Raw genomic sequence first — 13,494 nt, 5'->3', positions numbered from 1 at the left:
CTAAAATATAATGCAAAGCTCTAATCACACTAAATGATGAAAAGTTGACAAATGAGAAGATTAGCTATATCCACTTAAAACATATAAATGATACCTTATCCATAATTTGAAAAACAGTATTTACCAAAACAGAAGATGGAGTTTATGTATCTCTGTCCTGAGAAATGGCTCCCTATCCTTGATTTAAGGTCATCTTTCTTCCTTAAGACCTGTTTTGCTTTGCCTCAAGAAATACTCTACATTTTATACAATAATATACAGGATAAATTGGGGGGATATTAGTGAAAATTAGACCAAGAGGAATAGTGTAGTTATTTTCTTCAAGTTTGCACTTACCAGTAGATTATTCCTTAGGTAAAACGGTTAGATGAGGGTATTGAAGATATTCTGACTCTCAGGCCAAGAGTTTTTTATTTAGTCTCAGAAAAAAAGATGACAAATATCCCCTTAGGTCCATGAGCCTTCATTCATGGACCTTCTACATTTGGACTCCAGAAACACCCCCCAAAGGGCCAGCCATTAGCACAGCAATGCAATTTAAATTTTTTGTGGGATACATAGGCTAAGGGTAAGAGGTAAAGCATCCAATATTGCAACAGATTAAATTTAGGAACATAAACATGGAGGATTAGAAACTTTCCAAAACTCCAGGGAGAACATCCCATAGACACAATTATATCATATAATTGGTATATTCTTGTTGTAGTGCAACTCAAGAGACAAATATTGTCATCTACATTACCACAATATTTGAATATTTTAAGACTCAAACTGAAAAAATTTTAATGAACATTGTTTTTCCTTTTTTGAAATTATCTGAAAAACTTTCCATTACTAATAGCATAAATTGCCCTTATTTACGTACACCACACACCTGTTGTCATCAAGTTTATTCCAACTCATAGCAACCCTACAGAACAGAAAAAAAAAAAAAAAACAGAACAGAGTAGGGTTATAATCTTTATGGAAGCAGGCTGCCACGTCTTTCTCCTACAGAGAGGCTGGTGAGTTCAAACTGCTGACCTTTCAGTTAGCAGCCAAGTGGTTAACCACTGTGCCACCAGGGTTCAGTGCTTTCAAATACCTAATGGGGTTCTCAGAACACTACCATGAATTAGTACAATTATTCCTAATATACAGATGTAAAGTCTGAGACTCTGAAAGCTGTAATATCTTTAAAGGATTGAATGTAAGCAATTTAAATTGACTGTTAAATGCCAGTAGAAGCATTAAACTTTATTTTTTCCTCTAAAGGTAACTCAGAGTTGGAGCATATGGAACAGAATATATCCTTTTATCGTAAACAATTAACAATTCCTCTTAACGGTACTAAGGGCTTGCACCCAAACCAATCATTTGTCACAGAAATGTACCTTCCTTTGTCAAAATTTTTCTATCAGAGCTTTGCCAGATGAACCCACTTTTTCAAATTGGTAACTTCTCCTTAATCGCCTATGTATTTCTTTTTAAAAACAAAACCCATTGCTATCAAATAAATTCTGACTCATAGCAACCCTATAGGACAGAGTAGAACTGTCCCACAGGGTTTCCCAAGAGGCTGGTGGATTTGAAGTGCCAACCTTTTGGTTGGCAGCTGAGCTTCTAACCACTGTACCACCAGGGCTCCATTTCTTCTTTAGTTGATTTCAAATATAATGTCGTATTGCTTGATCATCTGCTCTTAAATGCCAAAGAATCCTAGCTAACACCTCCTGAGTGGTGGGTATTTTCTATGTATTTTACATGTTTTTGGTTTATATAATCCTTATTGCAATCTTATGAGATAGGTGCTATTATTATCTTTATTTTACAGGTTGGGTAACTAAGAAACAAAAAAGTTAAGTTTCTTGTCCAAGATTATATAGTTTGTAAGTGGTAGAAACTGGGATTCAAATTCAGACAGTCTGGTCCTAGAGTCTATACTCTAACCACTAAAGATGCTTGAACAAAAGAATAAAAGGATTAGTAGTGTAAGTATGAGGGTGTTCTCGCATGTTTGTATGATTAGGTAGTTACTGAAGTGTACTAGAGTTGACTCGAGAGTGGACTATGTCAGTGATGACCCAAAACCTTACCTATATTTATCTGTATCAATATATTCAGTCTGTATGCTGAGCAGATAATCTGAGAAGCTGGACTATATGAAGAACTCAACATCAGGATTGGAGGAAGACTCATTAATAGCTTGCTATATGCAGGTAATACAACCTTGCTTACTCAAAGTGAAGAAGACTAGAAGCATTTACTGAAATGATCAAAGATTACAGCCTTCAGTATGGATTACACCTCAACATAAAGGAAACAAAAATCCTCACAACTGGACCAATAAGCAACATCATGATAAACGGAGAAAAGATTGAAGTTGTCAAGGATTTCATTTTACTTGGATCCATAATCAATGCCCATGGAAGCAGCAGTCAAGAAATCCAATGACATATTACACTGGGCAAGTCTGCTGCAAAAGACCTCTCTCTTTAAAGTGTTAAAAAGAAAAGATGTCACTTTGAAGACTAAGGTATGCCTGACCCAAGCCATGGTGTTTTCTATTGCCTCATATGCATTCATATGCATGCAAAACCTGGACAATGAATAAGGAAGACTGAAGAAGAACTGACACCTTTGAATAATGGTGTTGGCTAAGAATATTGAGTATACCATGGATTGCCAGAAGAAAGAACAAATCTGTCTTGGAAGAAGTACAGCCAGAATGCTCCTTAAACGCAAGAATGGTGAGACTTATCTCACATACTTTGGATATGTTATCAGGTGGGATGAGTCCCTGGGGAAGGACATCATGTTTGGTAAAAAAGAAAAAGAGCCTTGGGGAGATGGATTGGCACAGTGGGTGTAACATGGGCTCAAACATAGGAGCGATTGTGTGGAGATGCAGGATTAGGCAGGGTTTTGCTCTGTTGTACATGGGATCGCTATGAGTCGGAACAACTCGAGGACACCTAATGACATGTCAGAATTTCTCTCTCTCTGCTAAACCGTTATCTATAGTGACTGCACCATTTTACATTCCCACCAGCAGTGTGTGAGGGGTGCAGTATCACCACATACTCATCAACACTTGTGGTTTTATGTATGTATGGATGTACTTTGGAAATCACGGTGGTTTAGTGGTTAAGAACTACAGCTGCTAATCAAACTATGGCAGTTTGAATCCACCAGGCACTCCTTGGAAATTCTAGGGGGAGTTCTACTCTGTTACAGGGTCACTATGAGTCAGAATTGACTCGATGGCAACGGGTTTCGTTTTGGGTTTATCCTCGCGAGTTTGTTCATGGTTTTCCCCTTTGAGTATGCCTAAAATAGTTTATAGAAAGTGTTGTAGTGGAAACACCATGCGTCTGTTAGGTTTAAAAACAAACCATTTTATTATGGCAAAGAAAGTGTTCTGCAAAACGAGGAAACATAATGGTGGAAGAGATCCAGCAATGTGTCCCTGGGGTGCTACAGTAATACAAAAACTTATGAAGAAAAAAACCGCACACAGCAAGATACAGCTAAAACAGTTTTGATTGGTCAGTATATACAAAGCTGCAGGTGGTAACGCCATGGTTAACCATCCTGGCAGGTGTTGACATCTTTTGCAAGGATGGCTCTAGGGGACAAAATTCTGGCTGACTACTAAAACCACGTCTTTTATGGCATCTAGACATCTGTAAAAAAGAAAAAAAAGGGACATCTGTAATCTATGTTAAATTGAGTTACTTTAGCATTAAGATGGAGGATTCTGTTGAAATGTAAAACAAAAACGTTCTAGGATGATTATATCTAATACTTAAGGAGGGAAAAAGTTTTTGATACAGAAAAGCCGTAACTTTGTAAGGTTAATTTATTCTAATTGTAATTTTTAAGAAGGGTTATGTCCCCTTCCAGTTTAGGCTGAACAAGTTTAAAAAGCACAGGTTAGAAAAACATTTTTCACGGGAGAACAAAGGGGGCGTTTTCTGAGAGCTGGCATAGTAGTTAGTCACATATTCCACACTTCTATCTAATATACGCGGATCTTGAATTATGTTTTTTTTTTTTTTACCATTGGCCATTTCTAACCACAAGTGCTTGGCAAAAATGACAAGCTGCATTGTATGATAGAGAAGAACTCCAAGACGGAGTCACTTAGGATAAGAAAGATTGGGCTCAGACCCTGGCTAGAAATCCCAGTCACATCAAGGGTTTTAGCTTTGAAATGCTCTGTCGGAAGTTTGTTTACTGTGTTAAAAGCCTAGGTTCCTCAGGGACAGTTTCTATTGACTGCTTCCCCCCCCCCCCCCCGCCCCGTGTATGTGCCATTCTTTCTTGTTTATTTGAATGCCTCATAACTTTGTAAACATTTTGAATATTATAATGTGGCAGCTTTGGAAATCAGATTCCTCGCCCTCCCCAGGGTTTGTTGTTGTGGTTTGTTTAGTTGTACTGCTGAACTGTTTTCTAAGGTCTGCGTTCTTCATTGTGTGTGACCACAGAAATACCCCTTTCCTTAGTTTAATGATGAGCTAGTGATTGACAGAGAGTTCCTTAAATGCCTGGAAGCAAAAAAAAAAAAAAAATCTCCCAGTCTTTGCAGATGTACTCTGTGTGTATGTTGGAGCACACCTTCCACAAACACTCAACCAGCCAGTTTAAGACTCTGCCTTCTAGATTCTTATGAATATGTGGAAGCTTTTCAAAGTCTTTATTCCCCAAGTATCTCATTCCCTAGCCTTTTATTTCAAACTTTTTTGTATGCATATTGTTCACCGTCGGAGCCCTAGTGGTGCAGTGGTTAAGAGTTCACCTGCTAGCCAAAAGGTAGGCAGTTCGAATCCACCAGCCACTCCTTGGAAACTCTATGGGGCAGTTCTGCTCTGTCTTATAGGGTCTCTATGAGTTGGACTGGACAGCAACGTTTTTTTTTTCTTTTCGGAACTGACACATCAGCATTTTCTTTTTATTTTTTAAATTAATTTTTATTGTGCTTTAAGTGAAAGTTTACAAATCGGGTCACTCTCTCATAGAAAAATTTACATACACCTTGCTATACACCCCTTAATGAGACAGCACAGTCCTTCCCTCCACTCTCTCTCCTCATGTCCATTCGGGCAGCTTCTGGCCCCCCGCCCTCTCATCTCCCTTCCATATAGGAGATGCCAACATAGTCTCATGTGTCTACTTGATCCAAGAAACTCGTTCTTCACCAGTATCATTTCAATCCGATATTCTAGTCCAATCCCTGTCTGAAGAGTTGGCTTTGGGAATGGTTCCTGTCTTGGGCTAAGAGAAGGTCTGGGGATCATGGCCTCCATGGTCCTTCTAGTCCCAGTCTGACCATTAAGTCTGGTCTTTTTACGAGAATTTGGGGTCTGCATCCCATTGCTCTCCTGCTCCCTCAGGGGTGTTATGTCGTGTTCTGGGTCAGGGCAGTCAGTGGGTTGTGGCTGGGCACCATCTAGTTCTTCTGATCTCAGGCTGAGGTAGTCTCTGGTTTATGTGGTCCTTTCAGTCTCTGAGGCTCATAATTACCTTGTGTCTTTGTTGTTCTTCATTCTTCCCTGCTCCAGGTGGGTTGAAACCAATTGATGCATTTTAGATGGCTGCTTGCTAGCATTTAAGATCCCAGACGGTTCTCTCCAAAGTGGGATGCAGAATGTTTTCTTAATAGATTTGATTATGCCAATTGACTTAGATGTCCCCTGAAATCATGGTCCCCTAACCCCCTCCCCCCATCCCCGCTACACTGGCCTTCGAGCATTCAGTTAATTCAGGAAACTGCTTTGGGTTTAGTCCAGTTGTATTGACCTCTCTTGTATTGTGTGTAGTCTTTCCCTTCACCTAAAACTTATCTACTATATAATTAATGAAAACCTCTCCCTCCCTCCCCACCCCCCGTAACCATCAAAGAATATTTTCTTCTCTGTTTAAACTATTTCTCCAGTTCTTATAATAGTGGTCTTATACAATATTTGCCCTTTCGCAGCTGACTAATTTCACTCAGCATAATGTCTTCCAGATTTCTCCATTTTATGAAATGTTTCACAGATTCTGTTGTTCTTTATCCGTTGTGTGAATATACCATAATTTATTTATCCATTCATCCATCGATGGGCACCTTGGTTGCTTCCAACTTTTTGCTATTGTAAACAGTGCTGCAATGAACATGGGTGTGCATGTATCTGTTCGTGTAAACGTTCTTATATCTCTAGGATATAGCCCAAGGAGTGGAATTGGTTGATCATATGGTGGTTCTATTTCTAGCTTTTTAAGGAAGCACCAAATTGGTTTCCGAAGTGGTTGTACCATTTTACATCCCCACCAGCAGTGTTTAAGTGTTCCAGCCTCTCCACAACCTCTCCAACATTTACTATTCTGTGTTTTTTGGATTAATGCTAGCCTTGTTAGAGTGAGATGTAATCTCATTGCCGTTTTGATTTGCATTTCTCTAATGGCTAATGATCGTGAGCATTTCCTCATGTATCTGTTAGCAGCCTGAACGTCTTTAGTGAAGTGCCTGTTCATATCCTTTGCCCATTTTTTAATTGGGTTATTTGTCTTTTTGTAGTTGAGTTTTAGCAGAATCATGTAGATTTTAGAGATCAGGTGCTGATCAGAAATGTCATAGCTAAAAATGTATTCCTAGTCTGTAGGTAGTCTTTTTATTCTATTGGTGAAGTCTTTGGATGATCATAGGTGTTTCATTTTTAGGAGCTCCCAGTTATCTGGTTTTTCTTCTGCATTGTTAGTAATGTTTTGTATACTGTTTATGCCATGTATTAGGGCTCCTAATGTTGCCCCTATTTTTTCTTCCATTATCTTTATCGTTTTATATTTTATGTTTAGTTCTTTGATCCATTTTCAGTTAGTTTTTATGCATTGTGTGAGGTATGGGTCTTGTTTCATTTTTTTTCAGATGGTTATCCAATTAAAAAAAAAATTATCCAATTATGCCAGCACAATTTGTTAAAAAGTCTGTCTTTTCCCCAGTTAACTGACTTTGGGCTTTTGTCAAATATCAGGGGCTCATTTGTGCATAGATTTATGTCTGGATTCTCCATTCTGTTCCATTGGTCTATGTGTCTGTTGTTGTACCAGTACCAGGCTATTCTGACTACTGTGGCAGTGTAATAGTTTCTAAAATCAGGTAGAGTAAGGCCTTCCACTTCGTTCTTCTTTTTTAGTAATGCTTTATGGGCCTCCATATGAAGGTGGTGATTTGTTTCTCTATCTCATTAAAAAATGTAGTTGGAATTTGGGTGGGAATTGCATTTTATCTATAGATGGCTTTTGGTAGAATAGACGTTTTACCATGTTAAGTCTTCCTATCAATGAGCAAGGTATGTTTTTCCACTTAGTTGATCTCTTTTGGTTTCTTGCAATCTTGTCTTGTAGTTTTCTTTGTATAGGTCTTTTACATCTAAGATTTATTCCTAAGTGTTTCATCTTCTTGGGGGCTACTGTAAATGGTATTCATTTGGTGATTTCCTCTTCGATATTCTTTTTGTTGGAGTAGAGGAATCCAACTGATTTTTGTATGTTTATCTTGTATCCTGATGCTCTGCTGAACTCTTCTATGAGTTTCAGTAGTTTTCTTGAGGATTCTTTTGGGTTTTCTGTGTATAAGATCATGTCATCTGCAAATAGAGATACTTTTACTTCTTCCTTACAGATCTGAAGGTCCTTTATTTCTTTATCTAGCCTAATTGCTCTGGGTGGGACTTCCAGCACAACGTTGAATAAGAATGGTGATAAGGGGCATCCTTTTCTGGTTCCCATTCTCAAGGGGAATGTTTTCAGAATCTCTCCATTTAGGATGATGTTGGCTGTTGGCTTTGTATAAAAAAAATGCCCTTTATTATGCTGAGGAATTTTCCTTCTATTTCTATTTTGCTGAGAGTTTTTATCATGAATTGGTGTTGGGCTTTGTCAAATGCCTTTCTGCATCAGTTGATAAAATCATGTGGTTCTTGTCTTCTGTTTTATTTATTTGGTGGATTACATTAATTGTTTTTCTAATGTTGAACCATCCCTGCATACCTGGTATGAATCCCACTTGGTCATGGTGAATTATTTTTTTGATATGTTGTAGAATTCTATTGGCTAGAATTTTGTTGAAGATTTTTGCACCTAAGTTCATGAGGGATTTTTTTTTTTTTTTTTAGCTGCTTTCAGTATCATGGATAGGCTGACTTCATAGAATGAGTTTGGGAGTATTCTGTCCTTTCCTATGCTGTGAAATACCTTTAGTAGTAGTGATGTTACCTCTTCTCTGATAGTTTGGTAGAACTCTGCAGTGAAGTTGTCAGGGCCAGGGCTTTTCTTTGTTTGGAATTTTTGATTACCCGTGCAGTCTCTTCCTTTGCTATGGGTCTATTTAATTGTTCTACCTCTGTTTGTGTTAGTTTAGGTAGGTAAGTATGTTTCCAGGAATTTATCCATTTCTTCTAGGTTTTCAAATTTGTTAGAGTACAATTTTTCCTTGTAATCTGATATGATTCTTTTAATTTCAGTTGGGTCTGTTGTGATATTGCTCATCCCATTTCTTATTCAGGTTGTTTCCTTTCCTGTTTTTCTTTTGTCAGCCTGGTCAATGGTTTATCTATTTTGTTGATTTTTTCAGAGAACCACCTTTTGGTCTTGTTAACTGTTTCAATTGTTCTTCTGTTCTCTAATTCATTTAATTCTGCTCTAGTTTTTATAATTTGCTTTCCTCTGGTGTCTGAGGGTTTCTTTTGTTGCTCTCTTTCTATTTGTTCAAGTTGTAGGGAAAATTCTTTGATTTTGGCCATTTCTTCTTTTTGTATGTGTGCACTTATTGATATAAATTGACCTCTGAGCACTGCTTTCGCTGTGTCCCAAAGGTTCTGATAGGAAGTGTTTTCATGCTCATTGGATTCTATGAATTTCTTTATTCCCTTCTTAATGTCTTCTATATCCCAGTCTTTTCTGAGCAGGGTATTGTTCAGTTTCCAAGTGTTTGATTTTTTTCCCCTGGTTTTTCTGTTCTTGATTTCCACTTTTATGGCCTTATGGTCTGAGAAGATGCTTTGTAATATTGCAATGTTTCGGATCCTTCTAAGGCTTGGTTTATGACCTAATATGTGGTCTATTCTAGAGAATGTTCCATGTGCACTAGAAAAGAAAGTATATTTGGTTGCTGTTGGGTGGAGTGTTCTGTATATGTCTATACATATCAATCAAGTTGGTTGATTGTGGTATTTAGACTTCCATGTCTTTATTGAGCTTCTTACTGGATGTCCTGTCCTTCACTGACAGTGGTGTGTTGAAGTCTCATACTATAACTGTGGAGGTATCTATCTCACTTTTCAGTGCCGTTAGAGTTTGTTTCATGTAATATGCAGCCCTGTTATTGGGTGCATAAATATTTAATATGGTTATATCTTCCTGGTAAATTGTCCCTTTAATCATTATATACTGTCCTTCCTTATCCTTTGTGGTGGATTTAACTTTAAAGTCTATTTTGTCAGAAATTAATACTGCCACTCCTGCTTGTTCTTGATTGCTGTTTGCTTGATATATTTTTTCCATCCTTTGAGTTTTAGTTTATTTGTGTCTGTAAGTCTAAGGTGTGTCTCTTGTAGGCAGCATATATCTGGATTATCTTCTTTTATCCAATCTGCAACTCTCTGTCTCTTTATTGGTGCATTTAGTCCATTTACATTCAGCATAATTATAGATAGGTATAGTGCTGTCATTTTGATGTCTTTTTTTGTGTGTTGATGACAGTTTCATTTTTCCATTTACATTTTCATGCTGAGTTTTTCTTTGTAAATTGTGTGTTCCTCTTTTTCATTGTAGTTGAATTTGTTTTTGCTGAGTCTTTATGTTTATCTTGGTTTTTATCTTGAAGTATGGGATTGTTGGTCTTCTTTGTGGTTACCTTAATATTTAGCCCTATTTTTCTAAGTATAAACCTAACTTGTATCTCCCTATATCGCCTTGATTTCCTCTCCATAGGGAAGATCTATGCCTACTGTATTTAGTCCCTCTTTATTGATTATTGTCATCTTTTACATAATGACATCAGTGAGCCCCTGTTTTGAGTGTTTTTTTTTTTTAATTTTATTTTATTTTTGTGATTTCCCTGCCTAAGCTTACATCGGGATGCTCTGTTCTGTGTCCTAGTGTTGGGTTGATATGTGATATTATTGAGGCATGTGTAGCCTGTGTGTGCTGGCTGGGTCCCCACTAAGACTGGCTCAGGGGGTAGGGCTGTGTCCCTTGCTTGCCACGTTTCAGGAAACTACCATCAGCCCCACTGCATTGGTGCCAAAGAAGGGCACCACGTAATCAGAGCTGAGGCGCTGCGTGGGCTTGGCAACTGGTCACTGCTTCTGCACTGTCTCTCATTCACCTGTCACTCACATCAATTCCTTAGTTCTGTGTTTGATGCTCAGGGTTCGTAGATTGCCATACACTTAATCCATTCACTTGTATTTTTGGGTCTTTGTTGCAAGAGGGTTCAGCGGAATCTTCTGACTAGTTAGCCATCTTGGCCCCGCTCCCCACCCCATTTTTTTTTTTAAATTGTTTGCCCTATTATTCATTGTGTCAGGCAGCACAAACAAATACATTTGTTTTTAAATGTTTTTGACAAACGCTCCCCAGGAAGCTGCCTCAGCCCTTTGAGCTGGTCCTTCAGGGAGCTACTGGACAGGTCAATGCAATCAACTACAATGTTTTGGGAATAAGGTCCATACTGCTCTCTCTGGTAAAAGGCACATGTACCAAGCATGTGGACTGTTTGCTCTGAGGCTGAATTGAAGCTGGGGGGTAGAGGATGGTGCTAGGAAAAATTAAAATACCACAAGGCTGTCTTAGTGTGATTCTGCTGCTTTTCTTGATTGAGCATTGCCCTCATGTTTGTAAGCTTTTGAGTAGATTTCAGAGTTTAGAAATAAGTTGATTCTGACCATTTTTGCCAGCTAATTTTTGGAGGAATGGACTTTTAAATTGCCTACTTCACTATTTTTGCTGGTCTCCTCCACACATTTACTCTTAAATTCTTTACAGTTCCATCCCTCTAACTTAATCATATTGTTCTTTAAGTATTAATTAAAAGGTTTCAATGTGACAGTGCATTGTGCACCACTGTCCAGCAATTCTAATATAAAGTTTCTTCATCATCCCCAGGTACCCATAGTAATTCAAAGGACCTCAGGTCTCTGCTGGTTTTGCCCATGAGTCAGAATTATAATCCTATCCTTTATCTCTTTAACTTGCCATCTTTATCTGCATTAATTACACTGATTCTGAAGGGATTGTAGATTCTTCTTTTGTGGTATCATGAGATTTTTTAAAATTCATCAAGGCTGGAATAAATTGAGTCAATCTGTTGCATTTATTGTATAGAATGGGAAGTCAGTGGAACAGCCTGACCACCAGTACTCTTAGAATGGTCCATTAAAAGTTTAGTAGGTAGTCCATTTACCTGTTGATTTTTCATGCCATTTTAAATTAATTATTGGAACATTTGACTGCGCTTAATTGTTCTGAAGTTTTGTCATCACTTTTGTTTTTATTTCCCTTTCTTCTGAATATTCCTAATATATATTAAAAAAAAAACAAAACACTAAACCCCATTTGTTGGAGCTAAGCTAGTGGATACATGACAAGATCACTGACATTACTCTGTATTCCCACTCATAGTGTCATAACAGGAAATTTATAATGGTTGGTGCCACTTTTGCTATTGATCATTACCTGGGTCAAAGACATAAAATTAGATGATACTGTAATATTATCACATAACCAATTTGCATTGTATATATACGTGCATTTTATAGTATTTATCAAATTGTGTTATATTTGTTATTTCATAGATCTGCTTATCTCACTATGGTCAGATCTCCTAGAGCACAGGGATGTAACAACCCCATCATCATGTGAAAATACATACTCAGAAATGTAGCTTGTATGTGATAACGGCTATGAACATTTTATAAACTCTTAGATGCTTTAGGTATTATTTTAAAAGTGTGTTGTTGTTAGGGGTGTTGAGTGGGTTCCAACTCATATTGACCCTATGTACAACAGAACAAAACACTGCCGGATCCTGTGCTGTCCTCACCATCGTTGTTATGCTTGAGCCCATTGTTGCAGCCACTGTGCCAATCTATCTTGTTGAGGATCTTCCTCTTTTTCGCTGACCCTCTACTTTACCAAGCATGATGTCCTTCTCCAGGGACCGATCCCTCTTGATAACATGTCCAAAGTAAGTGAGACGAAGTTTCAGTATCCTCACTTCTAAGGAGCATTCTGCCTGTGCTTCTTTCGAGACAGATTTGTTTGTTCTTTTGGCAGTCTATAGTATATCCAGTATTCTTTGCCAACACCATAATTCAAAGGTATCAATTCTTTAGTCTTTCTTATTCATTGTCCAGCTTTTGCATGCATATGAGGCAATTGAAAACACCATGGCTTAGTTAGGCACACCTTAGTCCTTAAAGTGACATAAAAGTGTAGAAGCATAAGAAAGATACAAGCATGTTTCATTAAAAATATCTCCTGGGGCACATATAAATGTGGCAAAAAGAGAGAAATATGGGGGATATTTGAGAAAAGTACCATATCCTCTGCTTTGGGAAGAAAAAAGAAAAAATACAATAACATAGCTCTTGCTTCAATTTTAAAACATTTTATTGGTAGAATTATCTAAGGCTGTAGTTCAAATCTCATTTTTTTATTCTAAAATACAGATGTAAATTTATACCAATAAACTAATGTGAGGTTCTAAAAAATTCTTTATACCATGTTTATTGGAGAAATGTTGCAATGCTCAAAGTTTTGTAAAAAGCATTAAGCATTTTCTCTAGTACAAAACTAGCCTGTTACATGTTATATGTCCTTAATACAACTCTGTTTTTCCAGCACTCACTTACCTGCAGAATTCGCTCAATCATATATTGTATCCTTACTGCAAAAATCAGTGCCTGACACTAAGTGATGGAAACCCTGGTGAAGCAGTGGTTAAGTGCTATAGCTGCTAACCAAAAGGTCCACAGTTTGAATCCACCAGGTGCTACTTGGAAACTCTACGGGGCAGTTCTACCCTGTCCTATAGGGTCCCTATGAGTCAGAATTGACTTGATAGCAACGGGTTTGGTTTTTGTGGTTTTGAAGACAAAACCCATTGCTGTCCAGTCGATTCCAACTCATAGAGACCCTATAAGACAGAGTAGAACTGCCATATAGAGTTTCCAAGGAGCAACTGCTGAGCTTCTGGTTAGTAGCCATAGTTCTTAACCATTGAGCCACCAGAACTCCATGCTTAGTGAGTGCGTGTTTATATTTGTGGAATGTAGGGTGCTAGGAAAATATTCTCAAAATTCAAAATATAATACATAAATCCTGTTGCATCTCAGCTTCCAGAAATAAAAACGTTCTATAAAAATATTTTAAAAGAATATTAAAAAATATTTGTTTGTGATATTGAATATTAGACTTTTGTAATTGTTACTGATTCACCTATTACCAATGAATGTGTGAATTTGG

Source organism: Elephas maximus, chromosome 9, assembly GCF_024166365.1.
Source record: "Elephas maximus indicus isolate mEleMax1 chromosome 9, mEleMax1 primary haplotype, whole genome shotgun sequence".
Classification (NCBI taxonomy): Eukaryota; Metazoa; Chordata; class Mammalia; order Proboscidea; family Elephantidae; genus Elephas; species Elephas maximus.
The sequence above is the reverse complement of the archived record's forward strand: the minus strand, read 5'-3'. Positions refer to the sequence as shown.